Genomic DNA, 21013 nt, shown 5'->3' with positions numbered 1-21013 from the left:
TAACACCGCGCCCCCAGCCTCTCCTATGGAGCAGTTTTATAAACCTCCCATTTTATTCAGGCTACTCCGTTTTAAAGCCTCAAGTAAAAAGATTCCTGACCTTGCCTTAGAAATCTCTTTCAAAGCCGGATGTACGTTATTGTCAGAATAAAACCTTGCCTAAAAGCCTCTCTTCACTTAAGTCTTCTGTGCCACCAAAAGTATGCTCCTTCGTCCCTGCCACACAACCACGTATTTTTTATTACTTTTTTTAAAAGGAATTCTCCCCTGGGGGACAGCTGGGGATGCCCAAAATGCTCTCCTGTCCCTCACCAATCAGCACTGTTAAATAATCCAGAGCTGTTCAGGGGGCCACTTCTCTTCTTCCTCTTGGTCTGCAATAACCAGACTGATGGAAAGGCCCATCCAGCACAGGCACTGAGAGAGATGCTATGGCAAAGGCCAGTGTTACATCTGGAGGGAAGAAACATCCTTAGTTTTAATCTTCATCATGTTCTCAAGCCACCTGAAAACCTTGTAAAAGCCATGATACATTAAGCTATACTACCCCCAGACAGATTCATTTCTTAGAATCACAGAATCACCATGGTCGGAAAGGACCTCCGGGATCAAGTCCAACCTTCGTCCCAGAATTTCCCTAACCACTAGACCGTAGTATCAAGTGCCATATCCACTTGTTTTTTGAATACCTCCAGGGACGATGACTCCACCACCTCCCTGGGCAGCCCATTCCAGTGCCTAACCACTCTCTCAGTGAAAAAATTCTTCCTAATATCCAACAGAAACCTGCCCTGGTGCAATTTCCCTTTGCCCTATCATCAGTGATATGGGAGAAAAGACTAACAACAGCCTCACTACCACCTCCTTTTAGGTAGCTGTAGAAGGCAAGGCAATAAGGTCAGCTCTTAGTCTTTATTCCTCCAGACTAAACAACCCCAGTTCCCTCAGCCACTCCTCAGAAGGCAGTTTTCCAGCCCTCTCACCAGCCTCATTGCCCTTCTCTGGACCTGCTCCAGCACTTCCATGTCCTCTTTACCCTGTGGTGCCCAGAACTGGACACAGGACTCAAGGTGCAGTCTCACCAGTGCTGAGCCCAAGGGCACAATAACCTCCCTGCTCCTGCTGGTCACACCATTTCTGATGTAGTCCAGGACGCCATTTGCCTTCTTGGCCACCTGGCCACACTGCTGGTTCATGTGCAGCCGGCTGTCCACCAGCACCCCCAGGTCCTTTTCCACCAGGCAGTTTCCAGCCACTCCTCCCCAAGCCTGGAGCGTTGCCTGGGGTTGTTGTGCCCCAAGTGCAGGACCTGGCACTTGGCCTTGTTAAACCTCCTACAGCTGACCTCAGCCCAATACTCCAGCCTGCCCAGATCCCCCTGCAGAACCTTCCAACCCCCAAACAGATCAACACTCCCACTTAATTTTGTGTCATCTGCAAATTTGCTGAGGGTGCATTCAATCCCCTCATCCCGGTCATTGACAAAGTTATTAAACAAGACCAGTCCCAAAACTAAGCCTTGAGGGACACCGCTCGTGACTGGACATTAACTGGATTTAACTCCATTCACCACAGCTCTCTGGGCTCGGCCATCCAGCCAGTTTTTAACCCAGCCAAGACTCCACTGCCAGCTTCTCCAGCATAATGCTGTGCGAGATGGTGCCAAAGGCCTCACTGAAGTCCAGGTAGACAACAACAACCACTTTTCCCTCATCCACCAGACAGGACACCTGATCATAGAAGATCAGATTGGTCAAACAGGACTTGGCCTTCATGAACCTGTGTTGGTGGGACCCGATTCCCCTGTTGTCCCTCACTTGCTCTATGATCTCCTCCAAGATGAACTGTTCCATAACCTTCCCTGGTGCTGAGGTCAGACAGACAGGCCTGTAGTTCCCCAAATCCTCCTTCCTGCCCTTCTTGCAGATGGGCCTCACATTGGTGAGTCTCCAGTCACCAGGACCTCCCTCGTTAACCAGGACTGCCAGTAAATGATGGAGAGAGGCTTGTTCTTCTTCTTATATATTCCTAAACTGTAATATCTATGCCATACAACTTGCTAAAGGCCAAATCAGGAGTGAAGTTTGACAAATCCATGTTGAGGTAAAGACGAATCAGGAAGCCGCCAGCAAACATAGCATCTCAGTAATCTCAGTGCCAGAAGTCCCCCACTGCATTTGGTGTCTCTCAGGCTCTTTGTCCATGTTACTAATGAAAATATGGGATGTTACCTTCACGTTTAAATTTTGCTCACAAACTTCTAACTTCATCAAAAAAATGAAAACCACTCAGACAGACCTGGGACTTAAATGAATAAAATTACTGATTTCTATTTTTGATGTACATGTAAGTTATATCTGTTTATGAGTAGCTTCTAGAGGGCCATTTATGGTTTGCAGAAAAGTTGAAAATCATAATTTCAAATCTTATATCAAAAACTTTTGACAGCCCCCTGTCAGCTACCATAAGACAAACAAAGAATAAAACCACAAAAAAAAAAAAAAAAAAAAAAAAAAAAAGCAGTGATGACACTTGAAGGAGAGAAAACTGCACTGTGATGATAATTAAATCCTGGACTCTCACTTTCTAAACACATTATCTGTACAGGATTGCGCAAACCCTGCTTGGTCATGCCAGGTTTACGATGCAGGTTCAGCAACTACATGTGTGTGTGGTTCAAGAAAATCCACTTTTCTGCACATTCTTCCAATACATAGCTTACTGAGCAGCCCCCCTACTGCAGAAGTTTTAAGAGTAACATCATAGTAGTGAATTACAAGAAATTTGAGTCATACCAAATTCTCTTAACTCACATACAGTTTTAATTTCTGTTTCAGAGTCAGGCAGTGAAAAGAACCTATGTACTTTCATGCAGAGTACGATGAGTGTCTTGTAAACCACAGTAATTCGTAAGAAGTGTAGACTCCCTGGCTCTTGTCTTCTTGTACACATTTTGTAGCTTGATGAAAGTTTGCAATTTTAAGCCCCATGTCATGTAATTGAATGCCATTAGTCAGGAGAAAAGATCCCCATTGATAGGCTTGTTTTAATTATAAAGTTACAAAATAATTGAAGTAATTGAAAAAAAGGAATTTCACTTTCTTTGGATGAAAGCTGCCTTCCACCAGTTTAAAACTAATTCAAACAAGGCACAGAGGTTTTTCCTTTTTCTGGAGAACCATGAAAAGTGTGTTATCCTCTAGAGAGATGTACTCAGAAGACAGACAGGACGATGTAAGAGTAACAGATATTTACTTAGGACAAGAGAACTAATCGTTGTCATAGGAGGGCAAAACACTGACCGTGGCTGGCTGGAGTGCAACAGGAGCAGTTGCTACTATATGTAAATGTCTTTGTATTGTATGTCTTTACTTTTAAAACATGGTATAAAGGGAGTCAGAACTCTAGACGAGAAAGAGCAGCTGCAACTAAACCATTTTTAACTGCTGTCCATCTTAAAAAACATCAGCAATAGCACATCCCATAACAATCTCATTTCCTTGAGCAATCTATTCATGTCACTTCACTGACACTATCATTAGTGCTCCCAATATGTTACACAACTATTTCTTGCTCCATTTTAAGCACATTACTTTGCCCTATCTCCAGCAGACAAAGAACAGTTTATCCTCTGCCTTGCAGCCACCTCTTACATAAAAGATGACTGATATCAGGTCTCCACTTAGCTCCTCCCTTAAGAACTCCGATTTTTTTTTTCACCATTTCCCAGTCTCAATTTCTAGATTTCTGATCATTCCTGGAACAAACGTTTCTCTGGGAATCAAATCTGCTGTATCCTCAGCTCTGAAATATTTCTGCGTCCAAAAGGCCTGAGCATTATCCAGCACAATGAAGGAACTTTTCTAAGGCAAACCTGTGCATAGAATGCGTTTATACAGACCATGCCGTATTTGCTTTCTCCCAACATTGAGACCTTGTTGACTCAATTTCAGCTTGTGATCCAGCCCCGGATACTACTCTATAAAGCTGCCACGTAGCTGTTTATCTAGTACTTCAGACTCCAATCTCATCGCCAAATGGACTGCAAACCTCCTGACTTAGCATGAGTATATTTGCAGAGCAAATTCATCTTAAAGGCCTTCCTTGAAAAGGTCTTTCACTTTTGAAATTCTAAAATAAGGAAAAGACCTCCCATCTCTCTATGCTAAGGAAAAGCATTGTGTGTGTAACCAAAAAACTGTTCGCATGCAAATTCGTGCCACACCAACAGCAAAGACATGGCAGCCTTCAATACATAATTGCCTATATTTAAGAGCAGCTATTAAAGGTGGGATTTCACAGTAACTTTTGAAAGCTCCAGTACATGGAGATGTCCTGACTTCTGCTTAGGGCTTTATGTTGTGCAGAGGAACTACCCTTGTGCCTGTGGACAGAAAGAAGTAATCTTAAATTGTTTTCTATGCAAAAAACCTAACAACAATTAGATTCAGATTCTTAATCATGGAAGCCAATGGATGCTGGCCCTTATCTAAAAAGAGCTCCACATCATCTGTGGACTTTTCCATAACTTTTAAAGATGTTTTGGTGCATACAGGTGATCAGATAGATTAAAGGGAAAGTACACCAAGTCAATAATGTGCGCCTGAGAAAACATCTGTGGACAGGTTTCCTTCAAAACTTTTGTCACCTGTAGAGAAGGTCAAAGGTTTTGTGACAAGCTAAGAAAAGGAGGGCAGCACCAGCTGTTTGACAGTGACATGCTAAGACATTATCAGCCTCTTTAGACTTAACCCCTGAAGGGTAAAAATAAAAGATAACTGGTATCTCTCTTACTGACTGTGTTTTATATTATTTATTTCCTGGCTAAACTGGAGATCAATATTTTTTGTTAAGGCATAGCCGACCACATGCTCAATTCTCTTTAAAGGAAAAACAAAAAGTATTTTCTTAGTCAGTTGTTATAGATCAGTTCTCTAAGCACAGGAGCTCTCCAAAGCTCTGTTCTACTTTTGAGTTTTCTGGTCTTCGAATGTATTTCATTGTCAAGTGCTTGGAAACCACTTAGAAAAACAAACAAAACAGATTAAAAAACCAAATATTTCTGGTCTGCTTTCTGCCTGCAGTGTGATGTGTCAGTTACACCTTTACAGATTTGGTTTTTGAAAAATGGCCACAATTTTTGTGGCTATTTTTGTACTCCATCAGCAGATGCCTAAAACGAAACAGTTATAAGTCAGCTGATACAAAAGATTTAAGCGAAGTGTAAGTGGAGAATACTAGATGAAACCATGAAAACAGTAAAAACATATGTATTAAACATAACAGAAGAGATCTGTCAATAAACTTTTGCAAGTTACAATATATTTTTTTTCCTCCATAGTTTAAGGTAGCATCAAAATAATTTACCACCAAGGCTCTCATGAAAAATGTTTATACAGCACACCATGAAAACACTGTAGAGACTGATAGCAAGCTGTATTTTTGGCAAGACTGAACAGCCATCATCCTAAATACAGCCAAGCACAAATGCAGGTGCTAAGTATGTGCACAGGTCAAAATCTTATCACTAGAAGAAAAATTATTCTGCTTAGAAGGTGGAGATCGCTCACTTTACTTGTCTCTGCCCAAAGATACTAGTTTAATCTTCAAAGTAAGAGAAAACACGCCTATATCCAAATAAAAATGCATGTATCAAGTTACACATTCTACAATTGCCAACAGAAAGCTTCCAAAAAAATTCCCCTATCTGTAAGACCATGCCAGAAGTACACATTTCTGGGAAACCAAGCAAATTGCCAATACAGCTGACAGTAAAGACAACGAACACAGAAACAGAAGATGAACTGTCTTTCTTTAGAGCAGCTTTGCTGATCCCACAGCCTTCGGTCTTTGACTTTAAAGCTAGCTGAGTAATTAAAAAAATGGAAGTAGAATTAATAAGATTTATTTGAGGGGGTTTGGCTGTTTTTCAATAGAGTACATTCTTCCACCTCCTTAAAAAAATTCCCAAAGTTGAGACAAAAATCTGTTTAGAAATCTAAATGCAGGCTTTCCCCTCTCTGTTTTATAACATGGCACTATTCCACATTATAAAAGATTCGCAGGACATGAATCACTAAAACTCGCTTACAAGTGAAGGCTGAATCCCATTTGGGAATCTGGATTTCCCCATTCTGAGGAATTAATTTAAGAATCTGCTATTTCTCTTTCCGAAAGCTGATAAAATAATTCAAGTTGCCTACCTGCACCAAATGCAGTCTCCTAATCTGCAATGGAGGAAAAGGAAACAAAGACAGGGTGTGAAGATACTACGCAGTAAATGTGCAGGAGTGCACGAGGCCAAATTTTCAGACGTTTGAGACAAACTTTGTTTTGTTGGGTTTCTTCCTGCCAAGCACAAGTAAAATCCCCTCCTCATTGCTTCCTCTAGCTGCCAAACAGCAGTATCACCTCTGAGATGCTGGGACTCCACTACACCTACCCTGAATACACCTCAGCCCGCTTCTGCTCTGCAAGGTGAAGTTATATATCAGGACACAACATACAACTTTAACACAAGGTTGTTTTCAAAGTTTTTAGTCACAAGCACCATCTACAAAGGCAGGCATTTTGGCAAGAATTTTTACTAACAACATTAAATGTGCACCCCAGCTGCAGTAAGCATTCACCTCGCCCAGAGTCTAAGGCCAGTGCGCAGCTGCAAACTGCTTTCTAGTATTTCAGGTTACTCCTTTCTACAAATCCCAGCACTGTTAAAACACTATGAAAATACCAATAAGCAAGCTGCAGACTCAGAGAGCTGGTGGGTACTTCCAGACAACAATTAGCATGAGAAGCACCTTCACCTGGCAAGGAGAGGAGAGAAAACTTTGCATGGGATTTCCTGATTTGGGGAGGGCAATGCATTAAAACTACATAGAGGACAGGGATCAGAAAGGTTTGAAGTAATTTGCTTAAGAAATCCATGAACAAACACCACATTTCAAGGGTGATTTTATGAAAGCATTTAGTACTTTTTGGACAGAACACACACACACACAGAAACCAAGACCCTAAGGACTTGCCTTTAGAAAGAAAGGAAAGTTTACAGAAGAAGCAGATGTCAAGTATTTTAATCATAGCAATGCATACAATTTGGAGAAGGATTTGCAAAGTGCAGTGGAAGACTCCTTCAAGTTACTCATGTCAACCATAAAATCCCCACCAAACAAGAACAAGCCATGTGGCTTACAGAGACAATTGGGAAGACTATCCATGCTGGGACAGCTGGGATGGAGAGAAGAAAAGAAGCACAGTGATAGTGAGGAGGCAGAACAGTCAGGCAGAGCAGTGGACTGGAAGGGCAGAACAAGGCAAAGAGACACTCTAGGAATCCATTTATTTTTAGCTCAATTAAGACTGAACTCATTAGATTACCTTTTTTTTTATTTTTTTCAAACTAAATACACATTTTGCACACTTTGCCTTTTGTTCTCACTGAACTTTGCCTGTTTTTGATTACTCTGTATGCTACTTTGGAAACTGCTAGACCTACTGGAATCATTTGCCACGCACTGCGCAGCATACACCATGCAAGAGTGGTCCCCAAGCCAGATGCTGCATTTGACATCCCTAGCGTGAGATTTTCAGAACAAATACACTTTCAAAAGAAAACTGGGTGTCTAACTCCTCAGTTTGGAAGTCCTTGCCCATATCAATTAGCCACCAAGCACGTGGTTAAACACAAGCACATCCATCACTATTAGGAACACAGCACTGCTCTGCAGATGGTAACAACAGACTCCAAACTCTTCTGAGAAACAGTGAATCCTAATACTACCAAAAATAGACTACATATGTTTTGGGATATCTGCAAGCCTGTTCACGATTTATCGTTGTTACATATTAGGAAAATGTTACTACAAATTACCCCCTCAGCCTTAGTAGACATCAAAGCAGGCATGCTAGAGAGGCCCAGATTGCAGTCCAGTGAAGGCTGACTTCACTATGCCCTTACTTCCTCAATAGGGTCTCTCCATCCAGTTGCAGAGTCTCACGAAGCTTGTGAGAACATAGCATGCTGAGACCTCACAACCTTGCTCTGAGTGAACTGGACTTGGGATGAGTGTTCAAAGTTTACTGCAAGGGTAAGAAGACAGGCAAAGCATTATCAGATAAGCCTGACTTCCTTAGGAAGTCAGCTCAAATTAACGAGCACAGATTCTTCTCCCATAGAGGTGCAGAAGGAAAACACCTAATCATCTGAACAAAGAACAAAGAAAAGGGTTGAAGGTTAAGGGACACTACTGGCCAAAAGATAAATTTTGATCTTCTAGGCTATTGTACTCTGCAGAAGGAAATGGCTCCAAGTCATTTACACACTTGTACTTTAACCTATTCAAAAATTTTCTTGATAGTTACTACACCTGGCAAATTAATACTGCAGTAAGGATTCAACTTATGTATTTGCGTAAACCTGATACAGCCACACACACTTCCCGATATGCTTGAATTTGGTGACCTCATGGCCAACACATTTCCTTGAATTCTTGCACTTTGCAACACAGAATGGAACAAGTACACTGAGCAAAGGCATACAAGTCTGATTACTTTGCATATATAAAAACACACCACTTAGCATGAATGCTATGGCTACCCACTATGCCTTTTCAACTCTTCATACAGGTACAAGGCATAGAAACAAACGCACACACATTTTTTGCAGTACATAAACCTAGAATCAAATAAAAACACACAGAGAATGTTTCCCACTTCTCCAGTGCTTGCTGAATTTTACTGACACATAACTGAAATAAAACACAACCCAAATTTTCCAACTTGCATTTCATTTTTTGGGGTGTTCTGTAAGTCTCTGTGTAGTTCTCAAGACAGTAATCTTCATAGGAAAAGGTTATTCGCCAACACTGGCAGTTGTGCTTTACTCAGTGTAAAGGTCAAGGGCAAGACCATGTCACTCAGACTTTACAAAGACAGCTGCAGACAAAAACTGTCGTTCCTCAGAAGTCATGTTATCTATGTAATTCTGCCCCGATTGTTCTCTTCAGACCGTACGTCCTTAAAGAAGTTGACCTTATTAATGAAAGAGTTTATTTTCCTTCATCAGGCAATGTCCAAAAACTTATTTTGAACTGTATGACCTCTAATCTTCTTTCCATCACAGGAAAAGCCTATTTAGTTTTATAAGAGAACACTGATAATTACTGAAGCGATTCCAAGTGTTTTTTTTTTTAAACAACCGGCAATGACCTGAGGGTTGGAATCCGTTATTGTTTACGATGAAACCTGTGGTATTAAAATTATTTTTAAGGTACAATGAACTAAATCCAAAGAAAGTCTGTCTTTATATGTACAAACAGTATATAAATAGATCAAGTGCTGAAATGTGGCTTTCACATTAAATAATACGTTGAGAATAACGAGCAACAGTTATGCAATATCCTTTTAGAGTGAATGTAAGGAATGAGAGTCACTTACAAGAAATAAATTGATTTTTTAGTAATCGAGGGAATGGGCAGATCCTGAAACTATAGATCTATATTTTCTGACAAATTTCCTTTGTATTAATCTTCCTTGAGACTTTAAAAGCTCTTATGCTCTGCTGTATTCCCACTCTTACTAAGTACCAGACACATCACATGAAGACATACTGCAGCATGTTAGCATGTGTAGGCTACCCTTCCTCCACTGGGGTGAGCAAATGCCTTCCCCTCTGCTCCGCTCCCAAGTGGGCACTCAAGTGCTGCCATTCCCCTGCCAACCTCTGCAAAGAAGGACAGTCTGCACTACATTACATACGGCATTATTAGAACAAGTCTGTCCACGCATAATTACATAGCAGTTGACATTTATTGCTTTCACAGGCTGTACCTTCAAGAAGCTGTACCTCCAGTGCTGCTCCCCTCCAGCTTTTCATTTATGCATGTATATGCATATCCTCCTTTAAAGCTGGCAAAAGTGTAGGAATTAATCTTCAGTACTCAGAAACACTAATATTGACTTCTACAGTTGATATGCATCAGAGCTGGTCTCCTTCCTAATTAACTTTCATAAACCCAAGAGAGGAAACTGCCATGCTACAAAGAATAAATATTAAATATTAATTGCACACACATGTACATGGACCCAGCTACTGGACACTGAGGCTCACTCTCTCCCATGTGCACTCCTGCTCATGGTCCCTGTACCCTCTCATTCTCTCACTGTGGACCCAAATGACTTGCAAGCACAGCTAATCCACCTATCTGAAGCTAATACTACTCCTCCTTGTCTGCTCTGCTCCTCTCATGGAAGTCTCCAGGTCCCTGCAAGGGACTTATGGTCCACTTCTGGATCAGTTCTCATAGCAGCACAGCTAGCAATCCAGTGCCTCAGCTTAAACCAATCGATTCATGTCAGCCTTTGTACCCCTATAACAGACTTTGACACTTACAAAAGACCCTCCTCTCAGTCTTAGTGTACTCCTCGTGTTATCCCCAGCTCTACAAAAATGCAGCACTTTCTTAACGGTATTGTCCTAAGTAAAAAAAAAAAAATCACTTGCTGCAATGCCAGAGGCACAGGATCTAGCTGTTTTTCAATTAAATTAAGACCTGGTCTTCCACTTCAAATAATTTAAGCTGAATATTCTGTTTAGGTAGAACTTTGCTGCAACACAAAACATATTAAAAAAATCAAGTTTTCAATTTCTACCAAATGAATTTAAATTAATTTAAACATACATGTGAGATCACTCTGTCCACAATACTCTAAAGAGATGCTAAAAGCTTTTAAAGTTTATTCAGAATACTCCAAATGAGAAGTTTACACCTTCTGCTTGGATTTATCTGTCTTTGATCTTGATTTTGCTTAGTGTAAATAAACTAGGAGTTCTTTAGCTGTTTCATGGAGGGTCACAAATCAGAAAACGATGTATAAAGTACTGAACAAAACTCTGTAAAATACTTTACAGTATTTTACTTGCAGTAAACTCTGCACCATTAAAAGAATTCTCAGCAAAAGGAACAAAGCAATGGAGAACTGAACATTTTAAAATAATACGCAAAATGGCTAGGACACACATGTATTATTTTTATTGTTGTAAAATAAGGCAATGCTTTTCTGCCACTTCTTTCAGGACTTAGTGGAAATAACCCACCAGCAACTGCTGAGGCAGTAGTGTCTGTAAAGCTAAGGATGCTGCAGCTCATTTAAAACTGAAAGGAGCTCACAGAAAATTGAGACTGCTACTAATAGGACATAAAGCAAGTCAGTTCCACACGTGTCTCCTGACCTGATTCACACTTAGCATAAGAATACAAAACAGAAATTTTAAGAGCTACAACTGCACTCCTTCTCCTATCTTCGTATCACTTTCATACGACCATCACTACATGACCCATAATTTGCATTTGCATTTTCTCCCTCAATCATCTTCTCCTCCTGAAGGTCTTTTTTTCTTTATCTTCTCAAGGGTGACTATAAAAAAGGACTGTGGAGAGGGAAAAACAACCTTGGGTTTTACACACAAAAGTCATTTCAACTTTGTTATCTCTGTTTAACAGGGTTCTTCCTTCCTGCCATTATTCGTAAATCTCATGGTTTACTTATTTTAGTATTGAGCTGACAGATCATGTACAAAAGAACAATTTCTTAGTTACTAGCTTCTGTCACCAGTAAGTCCTCTATACCTACACAGTGGCATGGAAAAATCTTTTCCTGTGGAAGGCTGCTCATCACATTTTTCATGCATTGTTGCTGATACGTTTAACTTTTTTGTTTCACAACTCAGCAATGAAGCAGCTATTGTTTCCAAACTGCTGAGCAAGTCCGACTGTGGGAACAAGAGATGTGCGACAGTTCTCAATGGTCTCTCTGGTGGCTGCAGACTGAGGTGCCCAGGCACGGGGGGAGAACGTGGGGGTGAAGGGAACACTAACTGCAGGGGAGAGAGAGCGTCCTGGTTTGAGTTAACTGGACAGCTAACCTTTCGGTGTAGTTACATGAATGACATGCTCTGCTTCAGCTTATTTTTAGTTTCTATTCTATTTTTTTCATTCCTCAGAAAAATTTGCACTCTCTATGTGTCTAATCAGGTCCATCCAGATACAGTGCATTACTCATAAGGCCAAGTACATACTTACAAGCTTACCTGTCTAAATCCAGAGACCTGCAAAACCTCTAATGTGAATTTCATGGCATGAGACACAAATGTCTCCCTTTTTCTTCCTTTTCTGAAAGCCTCTTCTACAAAAGTTTATGCCAATCCCACCATAAAGCAAGCCATTAGAAACCACACAGCATTTAAAAACAACACCACCTCAGACATCTTTGGAGAGTAGCCTGCTTTTCCCATTTCTGAAATTTTCCATGTTAAAGAGCTATACACTGAATCCTACAAGGATCATAACTGCAAAATATATTTAGATGTCAATGCATATGCCTCAGGAACATAAATATTTGATTTTAGAATAAGATATACAGAAAGTCTTTCTCAACTATGGTAGAAGCGATTAAAATGATCAGAGGTACATATCAGACGGAATGCAAGTGAAAAGTATCTTCTTATTCCAAATAAAAAAATTTTAAATAAACAAAACCAGGAGACTATCATTAAAGATGGTAAAAATTAATGCACATTCAACTGGAGGCAATTATTACCAATACTTCTTAACTGCTTATTAAAGTGATCAGCCCACCAAACGTTTGGGTTTAGATTGCAGCATCTTATTCATCTTAATTCTCAAGTCCCATAAAACAAGCAGCTAAATGCTACCAGAAATCACCTGTGCCCGCTGATAAGAAGCCCTTTCAAAGTCATGGAGTGTTGCCTGTGACTAACTGCTGATTTATGCAAGATAACAAGCCTCAGTAACCACATGTATACACATACTGCTTCTGAATTTGCAAACACATAAGTATATGACTAATTCTATCTTATGAATAAAGGTATGCATAAACTTACATTTGCACTGTTGGCAGGTGCCCAGCTGCAGGAGCCTGTGAAAGGCTCAGTTCTTTGTCTTCAGTATGGGAGAGCCGAACACTAAACAGGGCAGTCACATTACGTACCTGAAGTTAAAAGATTCCTGTATAATCCACTGGGAAGAATGCCACCCTAAAAGATCACTCAGAAAAGGTGTGGAATTACAAATATATACTCTGTGTTTAAGTCTGTAGAGAGGAAAAGTAACACTATTTTGCTGAAAGACAGTTAGTGACCTAATTCTACGGGCAGCTATTGTAATACTGAGTGCTTGCTCCCATTTCTGCCTGCAGTAACCACTGTTCAAACTCCAACCCAGTTACCTACTGGTCAGCAGGCATGCATAAAGCAATGCAAAATGATAATAGACAAGAATCTAACCTTTTCAAGGATACATTCTTTGCTATTAACACCAGCTGCACCACAAAATACCAGGAAGCAAACAAAAGATCCCATTTTCACAGTACCAGTTATCACAGCCCAAGCAAATAAATACATAGAAGTCACTGAAAATAAGAAGTCTTCACAACTTATTCTGTATGGATGAGGACACGTTACAAAAACACTAGATCCAGCACAAGAGAAAAACTAGGCATTCATTATCAGTGGAAATGGTTTAACCCAGTATGAAGTTGATTTACATACAGGATCAAAAGATTACTTAGAACAGTTAGGGTCTGAGAGATCATCTGTTGTTACAAAGCCTAAAACAATGTGACTATTTAGTTCAACAAGGTTACTTGAACCACAGTTCTCAATTACCTACGCAGAGAAAGGATTTAAACATAGCCCACAATATATAAGATACAAGAGACAATACTGTGTAGTAGACCACCACTGAAAACTAAATGTTGTGAAAGGTAAAGCTAATTAAGTATTGGCAAAGCTCTTCAAGGACGAGGTGAACTGATCTGAAATAAGAAGTAAGACTGAATGCATTCCTAAAAAAAATCTAAATATGGGCTGAACACAAGTCTCCCCAAATTGAAGCCTTCAGCTCACATGACACCAATGCCAGACCAGACTAGCATGCATCTTGCTTAGGTCTCACATTAATAAATATTTTAATGGTGAAGTAAGGCAATACATAGGGAACCAACTACATTTTGAAGTAAGACTTAAAATACTGCTGGACTTACATCCATCATTTGAAACAAGAGGCACCATTTGGTCAAAAACACTTTCTTTCAGAAATTTCCTAGCATTTGGAAAAAAAATGCAGGACAATCACATTTCATTTGGAGGAGAAGGGTGCTCTATATTGGGAAATGTGACAACACCGTTCTAGCAGATGAATTATGAGTTACGTGCCTGGAGACCTGTATACTAAAGACTTCTCATAGCCATGACCTTTGTGAGAGTATGGGGCAGTGGGAAGGAGGGGAAAAGGAAGAGGAACAGGTAGACTCTAGGGAGCAGATATTATTAACATCAGAAAGAGCAGAAACCCTAGCTAAAGTAGAAGTTTGACATTTATGTCCACCTCACACACACAGTACTTTAGTGCTTGTTGCACAGAACTCAAGACACCACTGAAGTCTAAGGTATAAATAAATCACATCTTTTGTTTTCTCTCTCTTTCATCCTCTCTCTCTCTCTGCCTAGGATTAAACACTAAAAGCTTATCTCCTTGGTTTTAGCTCCACAGTAGCTGTAAAACCTCAGAGGTCAAATATCTTTTTTTGTCACAAGTGCTGAACTTGATCCAAAACATAAAATATTGCAAAAATTAGTAGTAGCTGGAACACTTATAACTTACATTCACCTTTGGGCTTCAGAGTCTGAAGAAGGCCCACCTATAACACTGACCACAATAATTTTCTTCTAAAGTTCATTTCATTTAAGCATAATTTTTGCCCTGCAGTAATATTAAGACCAATTATTTGAGAAAGATATTTTGAAGCTCTGTCCTCACTGATCTCATAATTAAGAGAGGCCATTAGATCACCAGTTCAAGAAGGGCAAATCCATGGTCACCCATACAGTGTTACCTCACATAGCATTGCTGTCTTGGCACAAGAGCTTCTAGGTGGCCATGGTAGGTCCTGTTGGGAAGAGGGAAGGGCTGCAAGGATAAGGCAGATACCACCAGACAGCCCCAAAAGGCAACCTCCTGCCCAGGCCAGCCCCACACTGAGGAGAGCCATGCCTCATATCCCACTTGTCCAAAGCTCACTCTCCTCTGGACTCTCCAAGATATGTGGGACATGCTGTGCAACTCCCAAACATGCAAGTAATTTGAAATGCAGGTTGGGAAGTTACAGAAAGCCTGAATATCAGAGATGCTCAAACAACCCTGGTGAACTGCAATGTGAAGGTGTTGTCACCCTAGCCTAAACTCTGCAGACAGGCTTGCCTTCACTTTGGGGTCAACATGTTCAAGTCTGGACTAGACCACTTTGCAGCAAGTGACCCAGGTCACCATCTGGCTCCAAACCAGCTTCTTCTGTGCTTTTATTTTCAGAGTGCTTGAAATGAAGCGAAAGTGGTTTTTAAAGCTTTAAGGTGAAATGTGTGGCATGCCCAAGGGCACAAAGTGGGGGGCATGTGAAGGCATAAAGCCAGCTGGGATAAAGCAGAGCTGCCTTGCTCTGCTCACCATGCTAGTGAAGCTTGCCATAGGCCATGTCCATACCATCCAGCATAATCCTTTAACCGTGCTATATAGTCAACTGAGTCTGCATTTCCTCTTGAAGGGAAGTAATTGATTTATGCAAAGAAAAAACTAGTTTACATAGATGACTAAGGCCCAGTAGTAAAACATGGGCCACTTCTGAGCCAGACTGACACTATAAATCACCTTTAACCACCTTTGTTACTTGTACTTTTATTAGGCCTTCAAGCAACTTGTGCAATAATGGTAAAATTATGCAAGCATAAAAAGCATTCCCGCGTACTTTTCAAAAAATGTTTATCACCTAAAGAAATCATACAAATATATTACTTTATTTAAATTTAATGATTATGCAGTACAAACTACCAGGCTGCCTTGATATGAAGCTATTAAGGTTCAGTCAATATTACAAAGCTATTGCCAGTGCAGCTACAGCTACAGAGCAAGCAGAAATACATCTATTTTAGAAATGTACGTGTACTCCAAAAGAAAGTGCTTTTGACCGATGTTCAAAATGCAGTGAGCTATACAGGTGGGGAACACTGGTATAATGTTGCTCATCAGTATAGGAACATCAGAAAAGAAAAGAAAAAAAAAAAACAAACCACCACAGTAATTCTCTAACCAATGTTACTGTATCAGTGAAACAATTTGGCTGGCAAGGAAAATGCTGCACCATAAAAGCAACCCAAAGAAAGCACCACTTTATCTACTTAAGACTTCAGGAAATTTCAGGAGGCCAAGGCTGGCTGGTAAGGCTGCACTATTTGGTTTTGCAGGAAGCTGACCCTAAATTGCTTGGTTTACAGGCGAGAAAGGAGACTGCTTTCTGACAATACATGGCCCAAAGGAGGAGAAAGCCATCCTGCTCCCAGGTGCACCCCGAACACTAAGCTGGCAACACAGGCTGCCCATCCTCCACTGTGGGCTCTGCTGTGGGTCTGATTTTTGGCACAGTAGGAAGTGAGGAAGAAGGAGCAAGAAATTGCTACAGTGCTGTCCTTGTTTCCATGGCACGTGCTTTTATAACTTGTGCTCCCTGAGGTAAAAGGCATAATTTGGACTCAACAGCTGAAAACTCAGCAGTTCTCTGCCTATAGGATAAGGGAAAGCTGCTTCTGTTATAGCAACAGTCTTTGACTTTACTCCAATGCCAGCTCCAGACCGTGCATGGAGAAGGAGAGACATATGCCCTTCAAAACTTTACACCCTGACCAACATTCATACCAATGGGTTAGGAGTTATTTTTAGTTCATGCACTTTCTGCTTGTAGTGAAACTTGCTACTAGGCGTGATTCCAAGAGACAGCAGCAGGGAAAGGCATACAGCAGCAAAGTGGCAAAGGCCCCTGCCGAGAGTTTCTGGCACTTGCAGGAAGAGCAAGGACCTTACAGACACACCAGGGGGGCTCCCATAGCCTGCAAATTTAGGGGTTGAAAATTTTCCATGGGCAGGAGTAGAACAATGCTCAGCAAAAGCTGATGGTGCATATGAAAAACAGTTCCTGGATATTGTTCTCAGTGTCAGATCAGATCCTTCAGATATCATTCATTCTAATTACCATCTGCCAGTTTGTAAGTCAGTAAAAAAGCCAGGCAAATAACACAGGAACCTCTGTGTTTGCTGGTGGTCAGTATCCTAGCTTCCTCTCCATTCCCAAAAGGCATGCAAGAAAAGAGCTCTGGCCATCTAGGAATTTATATGGCCCCCATCATTGCTGTGCTAATGACTTCTGGAAAAGATCCATAAGATTCTGGAAGATGCTCTCTAGAGACATTTAAGCACCTATTAAAGAAATGAACTTTTGATGCTTAAACCTAAAAGAAGCATGTTCAAAAATCCTGTCTAGCTGTGCCTAAGTATTAGTGGCAAAATAAAATAAAATTAAAAAAAATCTAAAAAAAGATAAGAGATGTGATAATAAATTTTGTAGCTATCAGCATGCACAGATGCAGTTTCATCTTTGACAGGGCCGTAAGCTTAGTCAAGATTCACAAGGTAATTATTCCCTGTCTGTGTCTGCTGATAAACCGTGCACAGAACCACAGAACCAGGTTCTCCAGAAAAAGCAGAAGCTATTGCTTTTGTTTAAAGACGCAGTCAGAAAAAGAAAGCAGCAGTATTGCTCTCTTTTCTAAGGCAGCCCAGCCACTGCAGCACTTGCTGAGGGTATGGGAAACAGCTCCAACCACCCCAGAGTTAGACAAGTCAGATGGAGACTTCAGCCTTTGTGCAGATGGCCTTTCTCTCTACAGCTTAAGTGACACTCAGAGAAGGACGCCGTGTCCTTGTGAGAGGGCACGCACTGCAAGCGAAGGACCACAGCCTCCAGGTCCTCCTCCCAAGGATTATTTATAACTTTTACATTAAACTGTTTATGGAATGAAATACATCAGCCAGCTTTGGGCATAGTGCGCAATCACCTCTCAACCTTTACCTAGAATTAATTTATTTCTCTTATTTTTATACACAAATTTGATGCTTAACAGTCAAGAAGTTGTAACTGAAACTCAGGTGGAAAAAAAGCACCAGAATATTAATCATTTCAACGAATTCTAACTAGTTATGGTAACAGGAGTAAAATTGACTTTCATACCTGGTGTCCGTGTCTTCCTGCACGTGAATCAATCTCTAACACAGACCAATATCGTCCCCTCTGAAAGAGCTACCAGTATCTCATTTGAGTTCTCAATCCTTCCACCTATGTGAGTTTCTTTAAACCTCTGTCATTAGAACTTTTCTTCTACTGCTAATGAACATCCCTTTACTTCAATCACCTCAGTATTTCAACAGCCTGAAATTAAGATCCCAGTGTTTCTAACTGTGTACTAGACCATTATGTATTATTGAAAATGGAACAAAACTAACTCCAAGAAGTTTCATTATTTCTTTTTTTCCGTTCTCCTTTCCATTACCCAAAAACTGCCTTTCAACAGCTCAAATAAGCTCATTACAAGATAATACAAGCTATCACTTAAAAAGGTATTGGATCATTTTTGTTTTCATCCAACAAATGTATCAACACAACAGGAACTACCAAATTTAGCATCCTCTGCACTCCTTTGAGCACTAGCTCACAGCCTAAATGGAAAAGAACCTCATCTACCTGATCACATCATCTACTGGGTCATCTGCAGAAAAATATAACCCATCTGCATCAGCCTTGTGATGCACTGCACTCTGCAAGATAGAGTCAGTGTTTATAAACATCTAGATTGTTTAAGACTGCCAGATACTTTCTTCTTGAGGTATTATTTCATCTTTTAGGTGGAATTCTTATTAACAGATCATTTTTAAATACATCTCATATGGCACAAAACTTGGTGTCAGTCACCCGCTAGATTAAACAATCTAACAACCACGATCTAAGAGAGTGTTTCTAATAAATTTACAGACTCTATTCTAGCATTACCTATGCATATTCATAGAAACATAGACTCATAGAATTCAGAATTACATTTTTTTTTAACGTTTACTAAAGCCCTGAGCTGCATTATTACTGAAACGGATGTAACTTTACAGCCATAGATCAAAACACATCAAGCACTTGAAAATTAAAGCCCTGCAAATTCCCTGCTACAGCAGCAGCCTTGTCACCTGGGAAAATAAGTTTCTCTTTCTTGGAGAGCACCTCCACCCATGTGGCTGTTCCCACATATCCCTGTCTTGCCTTTGGCAAGTTTCTGAGAATGCCCTCACCTAAAGGTTAAGTCTCTCCCTTTCCTCAGCACACCTGTAAAGGGATTTTGCACAATCTAACTCATAGATAGTGCTTGCCACTGGTTGCTCTAAGTGACTAAAGCAATATATCTGCAGAGTGCACAATGGAAACTGTTATCACTTAATAATGCTGATAAAAGTGTGAATAGGTGAAACAGTGATAAGAGGAAAGGATGTGAAGACTAAGTAAACAGAAAGCAAAATCAAAGAAAATCAGGTGATTTGCTGACTGCCTAACAGCAATACTCCAAACCAGCTCCAAGTTAGTGATTTTTAAGCTTACCATTTGTTGACTTTTGCAACATTTTCCAGTTTAGATACACAGCCCTGCAGACTACTGACACTAGACTTTCTTTTCTTTAGGAGATTCAGCAGACTGCTCAGAAGTAACCTGCAGACTCCTATCCAGATAACAATAGGCAACCCATCCAGAGCAATACCAACCAACTGCAGATATGGCACTACTGGTTCTGTGGATCCACTCCTTGCATTTGCTTCTGTCTCTTCCACATCCAAGTTCTTCCTTTCATAGATCATAATACTTTTTTATCTTGATTTATACTGGAGCCAAATTCAGAAGACTTCTACGAACATGCTTTTATCACCAAAGCCACACAGAAATCAAAGCTTATCTTTATCACCAAAACCATATAGCATACAATGGTTGAGAAGTTAGGGACAAACGTAGACTTTTTGCAGATCAAGGCGTTCATGCATTCCTCCCTAGCAGATGTGCAAAGCTTTATATATAAAAGCACACGTGCACTGATGGATCTACATTAAACAACATACAGTCTCAGCTGGCACTGCCACATGCTGATTTGAGAAGGAACGTGGCATGACATAGACTTTAATCTTCTTCACAGCTACTAAACCTGCTAAGTCTGATTAACAGTTTGGATTCATGCTGTGGAGTTGAACTAAGAGTTTAAGAAGAATTTAAAGAATTCTCTTACAGTAAGGAAAAAACACAGAATGACTTCCAGGTGATATGTCAAAGGCAAGTCACGCTGCCTTACTTAGGTAACAGACTGGGGTTCAAACACAGCAGAAAGCTATCCAATGCCCATGCTTCGTTGCAGGAAATTTGACAGGACATGGCCAAGTTAGTTATGGAATATAAGTATTTGACTACATTTGCAATGGAGATTTTAGAGGTGAAAGTCTGTGGAAAAGAATCAGTCACAATTCCTATACAACATCACACAGACGAAGTCTCCCTACAACTACCTCTCCAAAGCTTTACTCCCATTTACAGCAAAATTTGCCAGGCATCCATCACTGACTGCAATTAAAAGACCAAAGAAAACCACGTATATCACCAGTTTCTACCGAAGCAACACACAGCATGCCAGCACAAAATGCCCATCTCGAATTTACTTACACACGATGAATTTTAACAAGGGAATGACTTCTTCCCAGAACTATCTCAGAGGCTCGGAGAGACCTTTTTTTAAAGAGTCTCTAAAGGCATTAGAAATTCAACCGCTCAAAGAACAGGCACAGCAAGCTGCCACTGCATCGGTGTCCCCGCACAGCCAGCGTGAGGCACGGTGCGCAGCACGTCCGGATGCACCCCCGCTGCAGAAGGGGATCCGGATTCCCCTCCGACGCTCCCCGGTTTTTTTTCGGCAGGCTGCTACTTACTTTCAAAAAATCTAAAAGCACAAGAAGAGGCATAAATACTATTCACCCGCCGCCCAGCTCTTGACCCAACCAACCTGCGGGCCAGCAGAATGAGCTGTTGACAAAACACA

At 40.6% G+C, this 21013-nt stretch overlaps 1 protein-coding gene across 1 annotated transcript in view; it reads right to left on the bottom strand.

Moving 5' to 3' along the window:
• Positions 1-12945, bottom strand: part of LIFR (leukemia inhibitory factor receptor alpha) — a 40957-nt gene extending 28012 nt beyond the window's left edge. Inside the window, exon 1 of the mRNA XM_008938380.1 lies at positions 12902-12945. The gene's annotated coding sequence lies outside the window, so the exon portion shown is untranslated. The remainder of the gene's footprint in view (positions 1-12901) is intronic.
• Between the last annotated feature and the right edge of the window lie 8068 nt (positions 12946-21013).

The sequence above is a fragment of the Merops nubicus genome, unplaced genomic scaffold (assembly GCF_000691845.1).
Source record: "Merops nubicus isolate BGI_N331 unplaced genomic scaffold, ASM69184v1 scaffold17754, whole genome shotgun sequence".
Classification (NCBI taxonomy): Eukaryota; Metazoa; Chordata; class Aves; order Coraciiformes; family Meropidae; genus Merops; species Merops nubicus.
Note: the sequence above shows the minus strand (reverse complement) of the source record. Positions and strands in the feature narration are given on the sequence as shown.